We start from the raw sequence: 21858 nt of genomic DNA, 5'->3' as shown, positions 1-21858 counted from the left end.
CCCTTGCACGGCACAGAGGGGTTGGATTACTGCATGGAATAACCATGTCAGCTCCAGCTGTGCCCTGTGGGACCAGACAAGCCAGTCAGTTCCAGTGACAACACCATCCTCATGGGAAAGGTTTCTGCACTCGGACAAGACCTGAGCAGGGGCAAACAGAAGTTATGACTCACAGGTCCTGCACGGTCAAGGTAAGCCCAGTGAGCGCTGTGAGAGACACAAGTGAATACCTTCCTTCAACTCTGTTACAATAAAACAAAAGCAGCCAGGCTGTACAACCAGGCTGCACAGCAGAAACAGAGGCCTCGCTGCCCACTCACATTTGAGCTCTACTGAGAATGAAAAGGGAAAGAAAGTTTGACTCTTTGAAGATTTGGTTGCTCCTTCTTTGCTTTTACACAAGATCCCGTGTCACACAGGGTGCACAGGAATGCTCTGAGCCCACAGGAAATCTTCAATCCATCTGTTAAATACAAAGGTTTCAGGCAAACCCAGATGAAACACAACAAGGTGTAATAATAATATGGACAGAAGGACCCTACTGATCTGCTTTACAAATGGAAAATACCGAGAAACTAATGTAAATAGGGGCAAGCTGCAAGAAATGTTCTGCAGCCTTAAATTAGCTATCTAAGAGCATAGCAGGCATTTTGCTGGTAGTTCTGCACTTCACTTAGCTCCTACAGTCATTCAATCCTAACAGCTTCAGTGGAAAGGAAAATGAAATCCTCCAATCCTTAGGGAAAAGTCACAGTTTATCTCTAGAAAGCATGAAGCTGCAAATCTGAAAAGATGCCAAAGTTGACAGTTAACTGCCACATACTACTGAAGTCTTTTTTTCCGCCTTCCTCTTAAACTCTTTCTTCCATTCCCAGGCCAGACTGGAGCTTGGAAGTCAGTGAATGAATTCCACAAGTACTACAGTTTGTACTTTCACCAACAGCTCAAAAGCGGAGGTATCAGATTTCACAGCCCTGTGAGGAGGCTGGCACAGCTTCAAAGCACTTCTGAAATATCTCTCACTTTATCCTGAGGAGACAATAGCCTCTCCCAGGGACGCTGCAACAGCCCTTCCCTCCGAAAGCTGATTTTGACACACACAGTCTCAGCTTCAGCAAAGTAACACCAACGTGTTGGAAATTTCAAGACCTTGTACCAAGGCAGAACTTACCTGTAAAGCCTGAACCAAATCTGAAAGCATTTGTGATCTCGACATTGCTAAAAAGACATCTTGGGCCCGTCATGACTCAAAAATGAGTTGGATTCAAATCCCATACTGGCTTCTACGTGCTAGTCCTGGTGGAAAGCAAGTGCTTTTGACAAGCTTTTTAAGTTACTAAAAATAGCTCTGTACTACATTATCAAACCCACATAATCTTTAATTTTTCTCTTGACTGCAGTTAAATTTTAACAAGACAAAAGGATCAATCCCAGAATTTATAAAGACAGGTCTCATCAAACCTTCCTATTCTGAATTATTTCAGATATAGCCATTTTTGAAAGACATAATTTTCTCCTTTCTCCTTTGTTATTAAGTCAACTTTCCTAGTTTCTTGCATAGATAAAACATGCAGAATTTTGTATATTTTTTGATAATCCATTTACAATCAAAGCCTTTCACTCCATCTCAAGAATGGTTGCAAACTTCACTTCCTATAAAGGCAAGGGCATGCCAGAGAAATGGATTTTTACTAGGAACAGCAAAACGAAATAAGAAAGAGGAATATAAAAAGAAATATAAATAGATATATAAAAGACAAATAGACATAAATATATCAAGATCAGCAAAACTGACTAAGCAAATACTGCACTGAGAATATCCTTCTAAGCTCCAGGTCAATGGAAAATTCTAATTTACAACTGTATCATGTGCAACAGAGCTGCCACAATTCCAAACATGACAACTGGGTGATATATATCATTTCCCATGTTCCTATATGTCCTAGTATTTCAGTTATTAAATAACAAGCTGAGAAACAGTAACACAGAGACAAGTAACAATAAAGCCGGTGAAAGGATTAGTCAAAATTTGTCAAAGTGTGATGGAAACTATGGGAAGAACAAAACATGAGCTGCACTGGTGCTTAGAAACAAACTAAACTCAAACAGCAGAGAATTTGAACCAAGGACAAAATGAAACACTAGACACATTCATGAGGCAGGATGGCACATATTTGGATGATCCTTGACAGAAAAGCTTCCTAAGGGAAAGGGAAAGGCCAGCTGAAAGCACGGCAGTCTAATGCTTTATCATCCCTTCTCCCTCTTCAGAACCTACTGGAACAAACTGTACAGGGAAGAAACAATCCCAGCATTGCTGTTCATCCACAGGTCTCCTTGCTAAAGAACAAAGAGAAACAACAGTTTATCAGGAAAAAGAACATACCCTGATTACTTAATCCCCTTTTATCCCGTTGCTCTGGTGCTCTGCACCTGCACTACTGCAGCGCAATCCAGTCCCTGGGTGACAAACTGTCCACACAGCTTTGCTGCTGCACTGTCCCTCTCACAGCACTGTCTCACCTGAGTGTTTCATGCACAAAAATGAAGGGAAAAGGCTTTTCAGCTGAATTTGCACTGGCTCCATAAGCTTGTGCTGTTTTTTCTCTATGGGGCTGGCAAGGTTTGGATGCTGAGGAATCTACTCTGCTCTGTCATTCCCACCCACCATCCACATAACTCTATTACAAACTTCAGGTAGATTATGAAAAGTGTTGAAACTGCCTCTCAGAGCCTCAGCCCTTAAGCCACTTAAAAGGAATGAGCTGTTCTTAGATGATGCTACTAAATTTGGGAATCTCCCACCAATACTGAATGCAGAGTTGATAAGCCAAAGATCTAGTTCATCTCTTGCCCCTTCCTTTCCAATAATCTTATCATGAAACCTTTATTTTTTTATAATTTCAAACGCTGCAATGATGCTTCAAGCTAAACTACTCAAACACTTTAAAATAAAGAATCAGCTGTACGTTCTGTGAGGCAGAACAGTCACAAAAGTCAAAGGCAAAATGGAAGAAGACTCTTCTGTGATATAGTTTGCTTTCTCTAACAAGTCCTCAAAAACAGCAATGGGGGTTAAAAAAAAAACGAAAAAGGAATTATCCTGAGATAACATCTTAAAAGTAAAAAAAAAAAATAAAGTAGAATTTGAAAACATAGCACATAATAAAGATCAGCCACAAGCCATAGTACTGGCTGCAGTTTAAACTTCTTTAAACTAAGTATGCTGTCTCTTCTCCAATGTAGGCTCTATGAGCCTGTATATTGTTGAGCAAACTTTTTCCCATGAAACCATTCCCACTCCAGTTCAGGGATAGGCATTATGGTCAACCCATGTTTCTAACAATAATGTTTGGTTTGGCAAGTTGTACCGTGGTTATCTTGGCAAACAGATACTTTAGCCTATGCCATTTATTTGGTCCCAGTACATTTCGAGTTATTTTGATGAAACTTCAAGTGTGATATGAAGGGAAAGTCATAGCTAGTAAATCACCTGGAAAGACCCATAAAGGATAGGTCTTGATGGCCTCACCCTGCCAAAGAAACAACACTGGGTTGCTGATCTGTTACAAATTGGAAATGCTTACAATAAAAGCAGGGGGTCTTTTCATTGCAAGAAGGCAAGGAAATATATACAGCAGAAAGAATAGTAATATGACCCCACAGCAATGCTCACCATAGAACAGAAGGATCATAATTCTTAGGAGCAGTCAGCACTTAAGTTCATAAAGTTACTGAGGCGGTTCTCACAGCATTCCCTCTCTCTCTCTCTCTCTCTCTCTGTATAAATTGCTATTTATGTGCATGCACATGTATGTGCACAAACACACACTTATAAATATCTTAAAGGCAAGAGTTCAATCAAGCAGGAGGAGGAGAGCTGTTTCTTTATCAGCACTACCTCCCTTCAACAGAACAAAACAGAAAAAACAGTGCAAATGGTAATAAAATAAGAAGACATTTAAATCCTCAAATGATGCATGATAGCTCAAGCAAACATGCTTTTTGCAGTTTTCTTTTATAGGTTTGTTGCTCTTTAATGGTGCTGTAAGAATTGCAATATTTTTCCTGAAAATACAAGTTTTTTGCAAATGATATGAATCACTTTTTATAGACCTGAATACCTTAAGAAGTTAGTTTCAGGAGTAGCAACAAATGTCTTGGTTCTCAGAAATAAGCCGTAACCTCAGAGCCCAGTGTAAAAGACAGCATCTGTCAGTACCTTGCACTTGTGGAAATCCAGCCAATTCCAAAAAGCTGGAAATAAAGATACTTTCTATGTCTGTCACATCAAAGTAATTTCCAGTTATTTTATAAAAAGCTCACTTGCTTTAAAAACAATAAGTAGAAAATTCACAGTGCTTAGTTGTGATTTCTGTTCACACAGCTTTTCCCCACAAATGTTCAGATGTACCTCTCCAGCTCTAAGCTGTGCTCAGTAAGAAGCACAGACATGAAATACCTACTTTTCATCTTCCTCCAGCCCAAACACCGACTGCTCAGGAGTTAAGAATAGCAGCAGAAAGCTGAGAGAAAACTAGGAAAAGGAGAGCATTTGAAAATTAATGCTCGGATTCACAGCATTATCAGAACAGGCTGAATGAAAGCTAATCTTACATACACCTATAGGAAATTTAATTATTTAATTTCCTTAATTGCACATGGAACAGGAACAATTATGCAATGACTACAGTTAAATGTAAATATTTGGCTACTTAATTTCATCAGCATTCTTCAGATATCATCTAAACAGATAGGCAGATTTATATGTGTTTGTCTTTTCCAGAGTAGACATCCCTCAAATTAAACAGCAATAGGATTATCTAATTTACTGAGCAGCCTGCTACAGAAACACAAATCATATATGGACCTCTTTTACATGGACAGAGTTCCAGGTGGGTATCACCTGCAGGAAAGTAACTCCAAACTTACCTTGGTTCAGCAGAAATTGTTGAACTGTAGCCCATCTCACAGGTCTACTGCTGAAATTGAGCCCTGGGTGAATATTTAACATCCTCTGAAACACAAACAGTTCAACATTTCTTCCAACAGATGAATATCCAACTTTAAACAACATCCTATAGAACATGTGCATCTCAACTCAACAGAAATCAAAACATAACTTGAACCCCATACAAAAAACATCACTTTGTGTAATTCACTAATGAATTGATATCTACTAAATACAGATGTGAAGGCTGTTCTGGGATAAAAATAGAACTGAGTTTTCAAGGGTGATTAGTGACTTTTGATTAACTTGCAGTCAGTGCTGTTGGAGCACTTGTTGGTTTTACAGACATACATTCACACACACAGACTTTGTCTGACAGTCACTCTCATGCTTTCCCCATTTCCTCTTTCCTTACTTCTACAGTTTTACTTAATTCCCTTTTTCCTTCTTTTTGTTTTCTCTTGAATCAGAACACACCTGCACCTCAGTGTATTTTAGGTCCTTCAAGAGAAGAAAACAAGTACAAGGTATTTGCACTAACCTCTGCATAGAGAAACACACTGCTATGGGCACCGTCTTTTCCTTCCAGTAAAGTAGTTTCCCTAAACAAGCTGCACTCCACCAAAGGACTGAAAAAAACATGTCTTAAAAACAAATTAATTAGCTTCCTACAAATTAAATTTTTCTTTTCTGTACTCCTAAATCTTTTATCTACGATTTCCTCTTTAACAATAAAATTCATTAAAGACAAATTACATTTCTGTGGGCATTGATTTGCTGAAGCTTTTGATACAGCCCATTCCGGATGCATTAGCTGATAGGACAGATCCTGCTTGGGAAGCTGCCACGGCCTCCAGACAGCTTTTGAAGTGCAGTTATGCAATGGATGCCACAATGTCCGAGTAGGCAAATTATCCGGTCTTTACAACTCAGCTTTTTGGGAGATGGTCAATTCACACGGGTCTGGGCTGGTGTCTGTCTGTAGACACTGCAGCACTCTGTGGGCACAGCACAGCTCAGTGTGTGCTCAGAAGCTGCTGCACAGCCACCACAGCAGTGGTCATTGGGAGAAGTTCAAAACGCTTTACAAGAATGCTTTGATGCTGTCCAGAGCTGTGTTACTGGCCAGTAGCTAAACTGTAATTATGTGAGCTGGATCACAAAGTCAGGCTTGAGTTGCAAGAATTCCCTTCTCAGCTCACCCGTTCCAGACCCTGATCAAGGCCAATGTACTTTTGGGAAAGTTCAGTTCCAGTGAAAATGTAAGCCTACAGCTGAAAACCTCTGGGGTTCAGTTTTTGTTTTAAAATCTAGGTCAAGTCACTCTGGTAGCAGTGGCAGACTTTCCACACAGGTGGGGATACGCTGTACTCAAGGAGGTACAAACAAAGAAATGTTTACGAAAATCTAACTGTATGTGTTAAAAAACAACAAATTAGCATCAATTCATTATAAGCTCTGTGTCTGGTCTGATGACTATCTGTGATGGGGATTTTGTTATGCAGTGAAACGAGACCAAGATAGAGCTTTAAACAACTGCCTGGAGCACACAAGCCCTATGTTTATTCCTAGCAACACATTCATAAATAATAAAACTGAAAAAGGACGACTTTGACTGTACAGGCTGCAGGAATTTACTTAGTCATGACATGTTCTGGCTGCCTCTGTGACCAGCCTCATTCCCACTTGTTGTGTTCAGGCACTTTGCACCTGAACTGCTGGGTCAGGGGTGGGTCTCTAACAGCACTCAGCAGTTTCCCACCAAGCAGGGTTGGGTGCACCCACTTTCTGGGCCTGGCAGACCCATCACATTGCCCTTCCAAGCACTCCTGCTCCACAGGGAGGGCCAATGGCAGGGTCACAACAGCAGTGACTCCCAGCTCACAAGGTGCACCTTGCTCCTGAGGACACTTCTGCTGAGCAGAGATTAGGTAAAACTAGTCAGGACAGAATCACGTGAGCGAGGTTAAATTCAGCATCCAAGCTCCACTTGGATCATGCCATTTCCATGGGCAAAGATCACAGTCATGGATTTTGTTAGGCTTTTCCCAATCCTTGTCGGCTGTTTTTTAATCCACTGTATCCCTGCATGTCCAAGCTTGAGCCTACCACCCAGCTTTCAGCTCCTTCAAATCTTGTTGCTGGGAGGAAGGGTGACATCTATTCTGCGCTCTCCAAACTGGCTCTAAAACAGGGGCTCAACTAAACAATAATTATAATCTCAATTGTGTTTATTTGCTGTGTGCCTCAGGATGTTTGTTTATGGAAGCCTGTGCACAACATACTCCCACACCAACCTGTGTACAGTTCCCATTATCAGACAAAAAAACTGGCAGGGAACCACGATTTCTTTCCCCTCACCCCCAAAGAATCCTTATGACATTGAACTTACTTTAAGGAGACTCATTTTAAGCCTCACTGTTTAAAGGAAACACAATACAAAGCAACACACTAATATCTTATGGACTGCTTCATAAGGTAAAGAATTATCTTATTAATTCACCACCGTCTCAGAAATTAATGTTTCTTTTTCCTGTCTTAAGAAGTCAGAATACCTTATTGTGTTTGTGTATTTTAGTTCACTCTGCCATACATTACCCTGATTAATTTTGGCAGTGACAAAGTCGGAGAATTTAAAATTATGCTCATACGGAAGCATTGCATTTTCCTGCAGCAAAATCTGCACCCCTGTTTAGCTCTCCCAACCTTTCATTTCCTGTGAAGGAGCACAGAAGGTAAAACCTGTTTCTGAAGGCACTGCCTTAAGAGTTCACACAATTTTGTTTTTGAATCATTTTCCTTCATAACAAATGAAAATGCAAACAATGTTACACTTAGACCACAGTAGTGCAACGGCACCGAACAGCTACACTACAGGAGGAATCAGACTAGAACACTAAGGCTATTCAATCAAAGAAGGTCAATCTAAATTTATCTTTGTCAACCTTAGAAAACAACAGAGAAGAAACCAAGGAATGCAAATACAAGTGATGAGAAATCTCATTCATTTGCTGGGTAAAGTTTGCTTTGAATAAATACGTGAAAAAACTGAAAACAACAAAATGTGTGAAGATGACAAAGGGAGTCTTTAAGCACACTGGACTTGCAATTTGTTTCTTTTGAGTTTCAGTTCTTCTTTCCTTCTCATTATAACTACTGAAATATTTTTAGGGAAAGATTATAATACAGTGACAGTTATCTATGTGAATTGTAAGTCTTACATGGTTTAACTCCTCTTTTTAAGAACTGGCTTTAACTGTATTCAGACTAAGCATGTACACCTCCTGTAACTTCCCAAAATAACTTCTGGCAATCACTGGAGCTAGAAGAGCTGCTGCTTGCTGGAAAGAGACACTTGCAATGTCTACACAAAGATCAAATATAAATTTATTAGAGAGCGCCCATCTGATTGTCTGCTGCAATGCAATCAGTCATTGATTCTTCACTGACAAGCTTTGGAAAGTTGTTTCTACCCTGCCCTAAACCTAATAAGCAGCAAAAAAATCCTCAAGGAAACAAAGAAAAACCACCTCAAGAAGCCATCACAGCTCTTCCTAAAAAATCTCATCTGTTCAGCATCAATTTATATTCCTGTTATATATGACAAACATCCTGCTTAAATAACAAGGCTGTTAGGAAAACTGACTGACAAATCCACATCACAGTTACGACAATGTTATTTGCTTAGCAAGGATATGTGACTATTTCACAGCAATGGAAGTTTCATTAGGAAACAATTTCACTGCACTGCCAGCCAGCAAGGTGTGTAACAAACACTGTGGGGAAGAGACCTTGATCTGAACACCAAGTTCACTTGGAATCCCATCAAAAAGAAAGTAGCATGTTCTCTGAGCCGTTAGTCTTCTAGTTTCTTGTTTCTCTTCTTCTAAAGCCAGAGTAAGCTTAATAGGATGCTTTCTCATGCTGGATGGTTCTGCCTTTTGAGTAATGTTGTTACCTGTGCAATCATGTCCTAAATTGTGTTTATTAAGTAATGTTTAAAAATACTCCAAACAAATGCTGAGTTCACTTTTTATTTTAAGTGAAATCATTCCACATATCTATTCAGGAACAAAATTATTCAACCAGGTAAAAACCTGACAGTATTCTGTCAGGCCACCATTTCTAGCTGAAGATACCTGAGAAGACTGAGTCTTTTAAAACCAAAATAATAATAACAACCTTTTTCCACCTCTCCCCCAAAATTACGTTATAAATCCATTTACTCTTCAGTAAAACTGAAGAGGCTGTGGTTTCAGGACATACTGCCTACTGTGGCAATTTCAAGTTAAGGATTTCACACTTTCCCCTATTCTTGGGTCATTTAAGCCCAAGTCAATTCTGCTCACAGTATGTCTCCAGAAAGTTCTGCTGGCTTGTTGTGGTGTACAGTAGCAGTAGACTGTGCAAGAGGGCAAGGCTTCACTAAGCCAGCACCGTCCTCCAAGATAGCATATGGCAGTCAAAGAACATTCAGGTGCTAAAAGTGGTTCACAGAAAAGAAGAAACCAAAGAAAAAGTTCAGAAAGGCATGAGGAGCTCACCAGCAAGGTGAAGAGATGAGCTCAACAATAAGAAGCTCCCTCCTTGAAGCATCCATGGGAAGAGGTTTTAGGAGGAAGAAGACTAGCTCACTGTGACTAAAAGAGACTCCTGTTTTGACAGGGCATTGGTGGAGAGGAGCATTGCACCTCCAAGGAAGCTTTGAAGATCTGCATTTCATAGAGCTCCAGCTCTCCCAATGCTGGAATAACAAGCACAGACTCCCCAAAGCACTTAGATGTGTGTGTAGAGCTATGCTTAATTTAAGGATACACTTGCTTTAAGCTTCTGTGTTTCGTTTATAGGCTTTGTTTAGTAGAGATCACTTTAATGAACCTTCAGCAGGCATTGCACTGGTCTTCCTGAACAGTAGCAGTCTCCTGAGTCAGGGATACTTATGACTTCCACTAATAGATTACAAAGAAGGGTTTTGAGAACTGCACACCTGGCTTAAACTGCTTGTCTTCTGGTGAGAACACCTTGGCTGTGCAACAGGTATAACAAAACCCAGATGTGGAAGGGACTGCTGGACTAAACACAGAATGAAACTTTCCAGCAGCTGAGTTTTTTGACTGAGCAAGATGGTATTAATGAGAACAGAGAAAGCATTGAAGTGGACACTGAAATCTGGAGAGATAAAAAGGGCTGGATAGTACTACTGTTCTGCAACAACACAGTTTATGTAGTTTCTTTACAAAAATTTCTATGTTGTCCAACACTAAGTATTTCTTATTTGTTACTTAATCCTCCTAACAACTCAGTGAAGAAGGTAAAAATCAGTTTCATTTTGCATACACAAAACTAAGGCATAAATCATACTCAGTGATTTATTCACATTCATACAATGCTTTCGAAGAGGCAAACCCAAACAACTCACTCATGTCCCATTGTTAGCTCTAATTTTAAAAATAACATAGCAGCCAGAAGTCTCTTGATCTTTCACATCCATGTGTCATGTTCAGACCCTTCTCCTTATCTTTCACCTCAGATGACAACTCTCTGGATTACCCACATGACTGGGAGATTGGTGATGAGCCAACAGATCACCAGGCCACTTCCCACAAAGCCTAACATGGAAGAAACGCAGGCAAACGGCTTCCTGGCAGATTTAGGAAAGGGAATTTCAGCTTACCTTTTCCTGTGGGACCCTGCTGAGGTGGCACCAACACTGTGGATGAAGGAGATGGACTGCACAGCTGGAGGGAGCTGCATAAACCCCACCAGGGCCACGTTCCTGCAGTCACAGGAGCACTGTGAAGAAGCTGAAATTAATGCAAAAACATGCTCCTGATAAGGGCACGGTGTCAGAATGAGCCACATCAGTGCCATGTGGCTGAGGAAAGCCAGACCTCGTGGTAAAACAGGCTGGGCAGCACAGCAGTGGCTGCTGAGGAGGAGGGACAAGCACACAAAGCCAGGGCATGGGCTTTCAGGCTGCCAGTTATCAGTTACTGAAACCACAGGAGTGTCTAAAGGCTGTTAGAAGACCCCAGTTGTTCTCTGAAGTTAGTCATTTAGAGTACAAATAACGACTTTTTGGCCCAGCATGGGTTCAATCCATGTTTTGGACCGAGACTACAACCACAGGAACTGGAATTCACTGTATTTCCGTCAGCATTTTAAAAACAAAAGCCAACAACCTGTCCTTGATTTCAAAAGATAAGGCCTGAAGAAGAAACAGCATCAAGTTTGCACTCAGCTCAGCAGACTGCACAATCAGGATGTGCCAGAAATCTGGGATTTGATGTTGCTGTCTAACTCCTGCCATAATCAAATTTCCAAACAATCGTTTAAAGAAAAACAAAATTCTGTTTCAAATTCACCAGCTGAAGGTGAAATAGTAAACTGATAGTTAAAATGACCATTTCTTCTTTCAGTTGATCTTCTAAAAAGTGGAAAACAGAGCACTACCACTGTGATGAGGAAACCCAACAGGACAGTAGTCCTGTCCACAATAACCTGAGCAGCAAAACCCTGACATACCAGGAAGGTTTGGTCATGACAGCCAATGGCCAGACAGTGCCAGGTTGATTTTGAAATTAAAAAATAAAAGAAAAGCATGGATTGTGACTGCCATATACAATATATTGCAATGACACAAGCCTTTGGATAGACAGATGGGAACAGAGCTGTAAGTCAGAACTTTTCTTCTTCAAAAATTACTGGTAAAAATATCAAAGACATTATCTGGCATTTTTAATTTTTTATCAATTCTGTAGCAGCATTGCTGCTTTAATGGTTTTTCCTTGCAACACTCTATCTTCTACAAACACAAGTAGGTAAGTTCTACACGTCTTTTTCCTCTAAATAACCAGCACTTCAATGTCTATAGACAGAAGTAGGGCCCATGAGTGGCTGAAAAAGCAGAACCATTTTATCAAGCCATGGCACAGCATAACTCCAGTTCCTTGTTATGATTCAATATAGTTTATCTGCCTATAGATAACTTGATTTCTCTGAGATGTATCCAACTTATTCAATCTACAGAAGGCACATTGGTTTTATTTCATTCTCTTGCTGTCCATCTCCAAATACAACTGTCAAGTATCCTAATACAGCAGAAATGGGAGTTTTGGGAATCCTTGAAGCCAGAGAGATACCACCAAGCAGAGCCCTTCCATAGGTTGTGCAGCATTAGGGGGATTTCCCAGCAGTTACTTGGGTTCCAAGTTCCAATTTTCAAACCATTTACCAACTGAGATCAGGAGTCCAGAACAGCACAGAACCTTTTACAAAAAAACATGTCCGCAGCAAGCTTTGCAGGGCAGAAAGTGCTTGAGTTCTCCCTCCATCCTTCCCCCTGAGAGGCCTTGTGCCCAGTTTTACTGTCTCATAGTAGACATGCAGTTCTTGGGTTGTTCTGTAACATCTGAGCCTGCCCATTGCAGGCACACATTAACATTTGGTTATTCCACTACTGCTATGCCAAATGTAGAACCCAACTTCCTACCTGGAAGTATTTATATATGACTGCATTCCCAAGCAGTCACTGATTACTCTTCACCTTTTCCTAATTCCTTAGGTATCAATGTTCTTTCAGAATATACATCTGGAAGTCACAGATTCCTCATGTCATCTTTTTGGAAAATAGCATCACATAAAGATACAAAAGCAAAAGAGCTTTTCTACAAACTGAAAGTCCTGAACTTTTTTCCACCTCCACTCTTTTCCTTCTCCATATGGGCACCTGGTAAGTTCACAAACAACTTATTTATGGTATCTTTAAAGTCAAGCTCAACAAAAACATTAATAGTCAGACAAAAACAAGGTGAACTGGAGAAGGGTGAATACCATCACTTTACACCAGTGAACCAGTCTCAAGGTTTGCAGGCTGAAAAAACCAAAATACACAAACAAAAAACCAACCAAAAAAAAAATCAGCTGCACCCAAAGATGGGTTGGAGGTCACACAGGAGATGGGCAAATATTTTCCCTAACTTCATTATTTTCAGTATTGTTTCTTTAACCTAAGCTAGCTTCGGTGAATTAAGTTGCAGAGCAAGGGCTCAAACATCTACCCAGATTGATTCAATTAGCAGTTGACATGCAGTGCTTAGGCTGCTACTAAGTGCTAGACCCAGCTAATCATTCCAAAAACAATCCTGAAGGCTGCTCATCCTGCTGCACCCACCCATGGCCACAGAGTTCTGTGCCTGAAATACAGCACACGCTGGTGGGACTCTTTCAAGCACAGTCTGCTCATTACCCAGCCCCTGAGTGCAACAGGGGCATGAAAACAGCTCCAGCTGAAAGTCAGCTGGTAGCAAGATGGACATGGTGCTTAGTTCTTAAATATGCAGAAAGTAAGGCTACAGCACTAGAATAAGCTTATAAATGTGGCCTGAGTTTCCTTTTTTTTTTTCTGAATTTGTACTTTTGCTGGACAAAAACCCAAAACAACACTATGGAAGACATATGACATTTTTAAATACTAAGTAAAGAGGTTAATAGCAAAGACTAGAAGGACAAAGATTTATTTAGAGTTCCACAACATACACATCAACTCAGAATCAAACTGAACTTGAACACAGCAATCCTTGCAAAACCCCAAGTGTGTAAATGTTCCTTGTTCTCCTAGAGACGGCTTCAAATGGTTTTTCCAACCCCATTCATTTTCAACCAATAGAACTAATAAATGCATTCAGTACAGAGTTATTGAAAACTGAAGCTATCCCAGTAACAGAGCCAGAAAGGAACTCAAATAATAACCAGAAACTCCCACTTGAAAAAAAAATATAAATGCAAAATAAACTCCCAAGCATCTGAGTTTTACCAGCTGATCTAGGACTGATCCCATGTGCTCATTTTCAAACTTAAAGAAATGACAATCTGTTCTGTGGCAGACAGCACAAAAGAATTCATAAAAGGATAAGATAGTATAGTACTGTATTTTTCAGGCATTTATGCTTTCATTAAAAAGGGTTTGGTTCATAATGGTCTGTTTAATAAAAGTTTTTAATTTATAAGAATAAAAATCTATGCAATAACCAAGAGTTTCAGGTTGGGTTATGAATGCATTTTGCTTCAAAAATCTTTTCAAAACATTTGCTGAACAGGCATGTTTAACTTTACTTAGGAAAAAATAACAATTAATATAAACATCTTTAACATCTTTAAGCTGCTTCTCTGGCTGTGTGTTACTATTAACATGAAAGGAAACCCATCACATCAGTACTATCCTCCCCCTACCATTCCCTTTCCTAATGACCACTGTGAATGCATACAATTTTTCAGAATTCCTGTTTTATGAACAAAATTTGCTCATAGATGTATCATTGTGAAATATTCCTACCAGGATTAAATACTGCCTTTTAAAACTTAACAGGAGCTTCCAGCATCTCCAAACTTGTGATTTCAGTAATTGTCAGTCTGCAAATTACCTGGAACAATGCAAAGCACAATGGACATTAAATAATTTTCTGTTCAAGGCACTTTAACACAAGCTAATATTTAGCAACCAAATCAACACAGTGAACATTTAATTTAATTCATTAAGCTGGAGAAGACTGTGGGCAAAGAGGTTGGAGATGAGTTGTTTTAATGTTTTTTCTTCTGAACACACACAAGCTTCCATTGCAACTAAACCCCGCTTGAAAAAAAAAAGGGAACAAAAAAAGAAGGCTCAAGATAAAATGGGTAAATTAGAAATTTAAATACTGGTCTGAAAGCATGTGGCTTTCTTTTTAAAGCAAGTGCTGCCTTCTTAGATATTAATGGTTCTTTGAAAAAATCCACATCGATGCTCATTAAGAGTAACAGGTGAGTTACTCCAGATCGAACTGCCACCTCCTTCATAAAAAAGAAGCAAAGCCTCTTGTCTGCTACTGCTGGGTATCAGCCTCTTTGGGAGGAGACTGTTCTCTCAGCAAGGGCCAAGATTTCCCAAGGCAGCACTTGGGCAGGTGCAGGTCCCTCTCAGGCTGCAGCCTCCTCATGCAGCAACATCCTCACACTGCCAGCACCACTCCTCCTGCAACTGCTCCCAGTAATCTGCAATGATTCAAGTATTCTTAAGCTGCAAGTCCTTTCTTAAGTGAATATTCTGACTTGACAGGGTCGAAGTGGTTTTATAGGTGCAATAACACCAGGAGATCCAGGGGAATGGTTTGCCTCCAGCCAAAGGAGAGGTGAAAAGCAGCTGTGCAATGGCCCCTCGGTCTATAGTGCAGTCAGAAGTGGACACTGCATTAACCACAGCCTAACCCCAGACACCATAAACATCTCAGCGGGAAGAAACTCCCTCTTTGAGGGTCTGACAGCCTTCCTGCAGGGAGAGCTGGTGCTGTGAATGCCTGCCTGTTCCTGATAACAACAATTCTGTTGAATGTGCACTGGTCCATGGAGTTGCTTCGCAGAAGCAGGAGGGACCAACAGGGACCTGACACGGCTTCAAGTTCAATTATCACTTCAACAACATTTTACTTGAAAATCCATGATCTCAGTACTTTTCCAGTCCCCAAAAGAATTAAGACTCTGCAAGTGCAATGTACAAAAGAATTTCTATCTGCATAAAACCAGAGTGGTGCAAAGGAGAGTCACAGAAGAATTCTTCCTCATCCTTCCTCTTGCACTGATTTCCAGACAATCAGCTGAGCCATTCTTTTGAGATTTTCTGCTGAAGTCTTGCTATGGTTTCCAAGTGATTTCACTTGCTGTGAGCTCTTCCACTAACTTCAGTGGAAGGAGGGCTGTATCCTGAAGATTCTCCAGAGAACTGAAACAAGGGCTTTAGTGAAATAATGCAAGGAAGCATACTCCCTACTACACCTAATTACACTTGACTTCATTCTTAAGCTATGGAGGTCCACAGACGTTCTCAATGACACACAGAAACCTGAAGGGACAATTTGAGTTGAGACAACTTACCAAGAAAACAAAAAAAACCCAAAAACTACTACAGCAGATAAAACAGTATCTAGTTTATTACATATAGAAAGAGATTTCCAGAATTTACAAACACCCACATTTTCATTCCAGGGAAAGAGTCAATTTGAAAAGTTCACCCTTTTTTTGTTTTCATTTTGCTTTGTGGTTTTCTGTTGGTTGTTTTTTTTTTTTGTTTTTCTTCTTTACAATATATACAATGGAAGACTTTGATTTCCTTTTTCTGATTTTTTGTTGGTTCCTGTGCAACTGATGAATTCGAGTCGACACTTGTAAATACCATGTACAGTAACGTTTGTCTTCATTGTAGTTAATACAGACTATTATTTTACAAGGAGTACAAAATTATTTTTCTTTTGGAAAGAATTCAACTCAACATCAGGGTTATCTTACAACTGATAGTATCAGTAAATATGACTGTACAATCAAGGCCCAGGGACCAATGACTCATATTATATTATTTTCTGAATTACAATCTTAAAACAAGAATAGTACCCTACTCTATTCTTAGAAGCCTTGTTTTAAGCAGGTTTCCCACTCTGTTTACAACAGAATATAGTATACCTCAGTTCCACATCAAAAAAGATGTGCTGTAGGAAAAGTTACATTTTAATTAAAAAAGTACATGTATAAATCAAAAACTATGTTAAATATTTAATACTCTTCAACCAACATTAAGTTTTGTATGTAATAATTTACAATGATGATTTGTCATACAGGTTTTCAGCAGCAAATGAAGTTGTGTAAATGTGCTAGTAAAATACCCATTCTCACCATGACACAGTGGTGGGCACATCAGTTCATGTGGCCAGCTAAGTCCTTATGGTAGAGGATGAAGTAAGAGAGACTCGTTGTCCAGGTGTCACAGTGCTTCTGCTTGGCACAACACAGGATGTGCAGCTCAGTCAACTAACTCCTGAGGTTTGTGTAAAGTAAACAAACTGAACTGGATGCATCGTACCCATTTACAGAGGAAGAGGAGGAGGAGGAGGTGAGGTCCTAGTTGTGATAGCATGAAACATTTATAGTCTTGATACCCATGAGTTTAAAAGAAGGATTTGTTGAGGTTGTGTAGGTCATCATTCTGAAATTGAAAGAGAAAGAAAATTAGCATCATGGGGATTTTAAAAGCTTTTTTGCAATTATTTCTCTCCTCATACTTCCTTTTTTTTTTCTTTAAAAGAGTTATCATCTAAACTGAAAGTGTTAGTACCTTGAAAAATTATGGCATACATACAGTTGAACTGTACTCCAGCATGTGAATCCCAAAAGCATTTAAAACAGATGTTGGCAATAAAATTCAAAGCAGTCAGAAACACATTTAAAACTTGCAAGAGATTCACCTAAGCAGAAACAATTTAAGTGTCCATACTGTTTAACTCTGACAAGCTTCTGTGACAAGGGGAAGAAAAGCTCAACACAACAGCTTGCTGTTGGCATTTTTACCGGCTACAAGAAAGGTTCATTAGATGTCAGGCCCTACAAGAGGGTTTCCTGGCCAGCTGCAAACACCACGGTTTGCATGAGAAGGATGACCAAGGAATGGCACATTCTGGGTGCAGTGTTACCATTCCCTATTGACACACAAGCTATATAAAAGAAATTGTATCCAGAAAATCCTGCTTAAGTCCATAAACTTATCTACGTCCAGCTTCTCTCTGAGAAGGCTGGGTAAGTAACAAGGTCCCGCAACCCTAATAATACATAGCCCAGGTTTTCTGAGGAATGAATGCCAGAAGCCGCCTTTGAGCCTGTCCTACCAGTCCTCATCTCCTGGCTCCAGCCTCCTTGATCTAGAACACAGTGCAAGTGTCTCTGTCAGTAAGTCCTGAGCTCCCAGAGCTCTGATCACAGGCAGAGCCCAGCTCCGCTCGCTGCCGATCGGACCCGTGTCCTGCCGGCAGTGCCGCGGCAGATCCTCCGGCCCCAGTGAGGAGCAGTGTCCCTGCTGGGGAACGTGGGGCTGAGGTGGCACGCTGGGGCACCAGGGCTGCCTCCCCTGCTCCCACAGCCATGGCTGGCCACACAGACAGCACCCTCCTCCTGTCACTGCCACCATCCACCACCCTCAGCCCCGGCCTCCTCTCCGCACCAGTCACACACAGCAGACCCGCTGGGGACTGAACAGAACACCAGTGAAATGAATATCATTTTTGTTCTAACTGGGGTTAGAGGACTACCACCATTTACATTTCAGGAGCTTCGCCTCAAATCTGCTGAAGCAAGACTTAGATTTTTACATAAAAGTGTGTCTATTTCTATATTTGATATTAACTATGCCCCTGAAAGGATAGTAAACACTGCATTTTCCTCAGCAAATAAAGGCTTCCCATAGACACGTCGAAGTAAAAAAACTGAAAAGACCTCCTGTCCTATATTCTCTAATTGCACAAGAAACAGAATTTACTTTGTGTGGTCCTTCAAGTGAAAGGAAAGCCTATCCCTGCAAATGATGTGTGGTATGCTGTGAAAACTCCCTGGAGAATTATCTCACAGATCTCTTATTTACTTTCAACTTTCTTCTGCACTCACATTGCGATCTACTGGAATGTTCCTACCCAAATATCTCTATACAGCTTCACACAGCTTTACAGTTTTCAACTACATTTGACCTAAAATTAGCCAGTAATACCATACTTTATTAATAAAGACAAGCAACAAAGGAAAAATGGCTTCATTTAAACAGAGGAGCGTGACTTGCATGCTGCATATCCAAGGTGGGTGTTCCACACCCAGCTCCCATCCAGCAGGGCCAGAGGAACAGCTGGGTGCCCACCAGCAGGGACCCACAGTCCAACCTGCCCTGCACTGACAGGGCAAGTGGAAGGAGAGCAAGTAACAGCCTTTCTACATCGCTAGACTTTATTCTAAGAGATTTTAAGTACATAAATAATACATAATTTGCAGTATCAGGGCCAAGTACTACACCTCTTCACTAGCATTCAGGTCATCTAAACTCAAATACATCATGTACTGAACAAAATGGCCTGTCCTATCCAATTCCTCACCAATATGCCCAAGAAGTTGTCACAACTGCTACTATCAGGCATTTATTCTTGGATTCCTAAGTCAGAAGAGCAAAGGAAGAAAGAAAATAACAAGTCTATTGGAAAAACTAAACACTTTCTAGAGGAATTCACTAAGAAAATAATATTGAAGAAACCCACAGTTACAGAAACCCAAGCACTCATATACTGAAGTCCTGTACATGTGTAAAAAGAGTGAAAAAACACAGCAGGCTGACATATCTGAGAGTTTGAGACAGGCAGAAGAGCCAGAATCATGTAGGACATGACCTGGTGCAGGCTGCACTTCATACAAATGTCAGCTGCAGGTATGACAGGGCACAGGGCACGGAGCAGCTTCAAGCTTGTACTTACACACCAGGATCTTCAGCAGTGCAACACGGAAATCTGTCTGTCACCCTTTCCTAAAAATGATTCGGTAGCTTTTGTTTTCTTCTAATTTTATGAAGTTAAAAAACACCGATACGCTTTGCTATGGACCACTTGAAATTAATTACTGATTGCAATTATTTGTTTTCATACCCAATTCCTCTGACCAATCTCCTTCCATAAAACACGAGTTATGTAACTGAGAATGACAACCCTTGCTGCTATTACAGGACAGCAGTGCCTGTTCTGTCTGCATGAACAAAGATGTATAGAAAACAGCCATTCCGAGAGAAAGGCTGCTCCTCCAAGGTCACTGGAAATACACTCAGCCCATAAGGTTGAGTATATCCAGGGAATACTTATTTGCACCCAATGCATAGTCAAAAGCCTCATCCTCAGTTTCAGCATACAAATGCTCTTTGCTGGACTTAAAAAGAGTATTTCTTAAATTTCTGACAAAAACAATCTGAGTCTCCTCTCTCCCCAGTGAACTATTACAGTACGTTTCGAAGCGGAAGAACCTTATTTGGAAATGAAGTAATGGGTTGGATACCTACAGCCATCAGCATTTCCTTAACAACACACAAAACAGTGCAGAAGACAAGGGTTTTAATAGAGAGTGTGTTCGGCAGCAAGCTGAGGTAAGGATCATTAAAACTACTGACATCACTGCTGGCAACCAGAGAAAAGGGAAAACCTGTGTTTAATCTATTTCCTATTCACCACAAGTTTCAGCTGGAATCCCCAATAATGCAGTTTGTGGTTGACTTTATGGAAAAAATTAGTGATGCAAGAAAAATGTACTGAAACAAACGACCATCTTTAAAAGTTACTACAAGGTACCTTTGACAAGTAGTCTCTGCTCAACATCTGTTACAACACACATGCAGATAACACTGACGCACGTTCCAGCTGGCAAAGCTTCCTTCTCAAATCTCCCAGTCCAGGATGGATACAGCACAGCTAGCTGCAGTTCCTATTACAGCTGAAATCCCATTCTTAAATCCAGTAACTAAAAATAAGTTGGTATTTCATTTTATTTCCATTATTGGGGAGCTGGAGAAGAGAACCTAAAATTTGAACTAAGAGCAGAGTGTCTAGACAATTTAATATATCTTTCCTGAAGTTAGCAGAATTTTCACACATAACATAGATGTGTTGTTAAAATACACTTAGAGTGTAATCCTTACTCCTTTTTTTCAACCCAGTCTCTTTGAAAGTAACCAAGGAAGAAAAATCAAAAGTGAAAACTCAAGCAATGTTCAAGCAAAACACTGTCCAGTAGCCAATTAAACTTTCTTTTGCTATTAAGAGGCAATAACGTGTCTTGTCCCTAAAATACCAATGGAAATGCCCTTCCAAAGGGTCATTTAATTCCAAAACAAGTCAAATAGCATCAAGTTGCTGTTGAAGTTCCATGATAATTTCATCAAATAAATGGCAACTACTTTGTCACTGAGTAACACACCAGGGCAAAACGTGGCTCCCAAACATCAGACTTGCTCAGTACCCTGTGACACCCTTCCAGTGTCAGCTAGCATCTGTTTAGGAAACAATTCTACAGGTGACAGAGCCAGGTCAATGAAAAGATTATTACTGACTTAAAAAAACACATTTTTTTCCAAATCTACTGAAGGAGGATCATTTTGCAATTCTGCCATCGACCCTGCTAATCCAAACGTGTTCTCCAGAACTGTATCTATCCCATCAGCACCTCATTTGAAGCCATGAACAACAAGGACTGGTTGAAGACTCCCTGTCATAGTTACTGGTTGTAAAAAAAAGGTTTTAGAAGTTAATGCATTTGCTGTTTATTTTAGGATCATATAGAGTATCTTATTCTCTGCAGATTAAACAATGATTTACCACATAATGAACAGATCTACCTCGTAAAAATACCAAAAAGCTCAGGAACAAAAGTTCAAAACAAAATGAGAGCCATTATGAACATTCTCTGGAGGACTCCTGCAGAATTCCACCAGTCCCGGTCTTCCTGCAGCCTGGGCACCCTTTGCCCGGGCAGGTATAACCGAGTGTCTTTAGAAACGCCGACACAAAGTAAACACATTAAGAAGTCCTGAAAAACTCATTTACAGCTCTTGTCTTGGTGACATCTGCATGAGTCATCACCTAATTATAATGAAACGGTGCGTACCTACCTAAAAGCTGAATCCATCCCCGTTTCGTGAGCACCATACTGATGAGCAGAAGCAGCGCCTGTTTACATTTTTCTTGGCATTACTAATGTGCGCACAGATACAGGAAGTATCTCGTTCGGATAAATTAAAAACATCAACCAAAATTTAAGCTAGCTCAAATAACTTCTTTTCAAAGAGATGCAAATAAGCTGTTTCCCCACTCACAGGGACGCTGAAAGAGCAAAGGAATGCAGGAGAGAACAATGGCTGCTCCAGTGTGTTAACTGCAGCCTCAGTCTAACAAAAGGAATTCAAAATAGAACCAAACAAAGTAATTACCACATTGCTATTTAACTTGACAGGCTGTAATCTACATTTAATAGGGAAGCTTTCCTTCCTTGTACCCCAAAATGCCTATTTCAGCCTTCCTGCTAATGTCCTAAAGGGG

General features: G+C 40.3%; 1 protein-coding gene across 1 annotated transcript in view; it reads right to left on the bottom strand.

Moving 5' to 3' along the window:
• IRS1 (insulin receptor substrate 1) overlaps positions 1-21858 on the bottom strand; it is a 281844-nt gene that overhangs the window by 215633 nt on the left and 44353 nt on the right. Inside the window, exon 2 of the mRNA XM_051781420.1 lies at positions 15893-16961. The gene's annotated coding sequence lies outside the window, so the exon portion shown is untranslated. Of the gene's footprint in view, positions 16962-21858 lie in introns of the transcript that reaches the window.

This window comes from Manacus candei, unplaced genomic scaffold (assembly GCF_025592945.1).
Source record: "Manacus candei isolate 608988 ecotype Guabito, Panama unplaced genomic scaffold, ASM2559294v1 h1tg000015l, whole genome shotgun sequence".
Lineage (NCBI taxonomy): Eukaryota > Metazoa > Chordata > Aves > Passeriformes > Pipridae > Manacus > Manacus candei.
The sequence above is the reverse complement of the archived record's forward strand: the minus strand, read 5'-3'. Positions and strand labels throughout refer to the sequence as shown.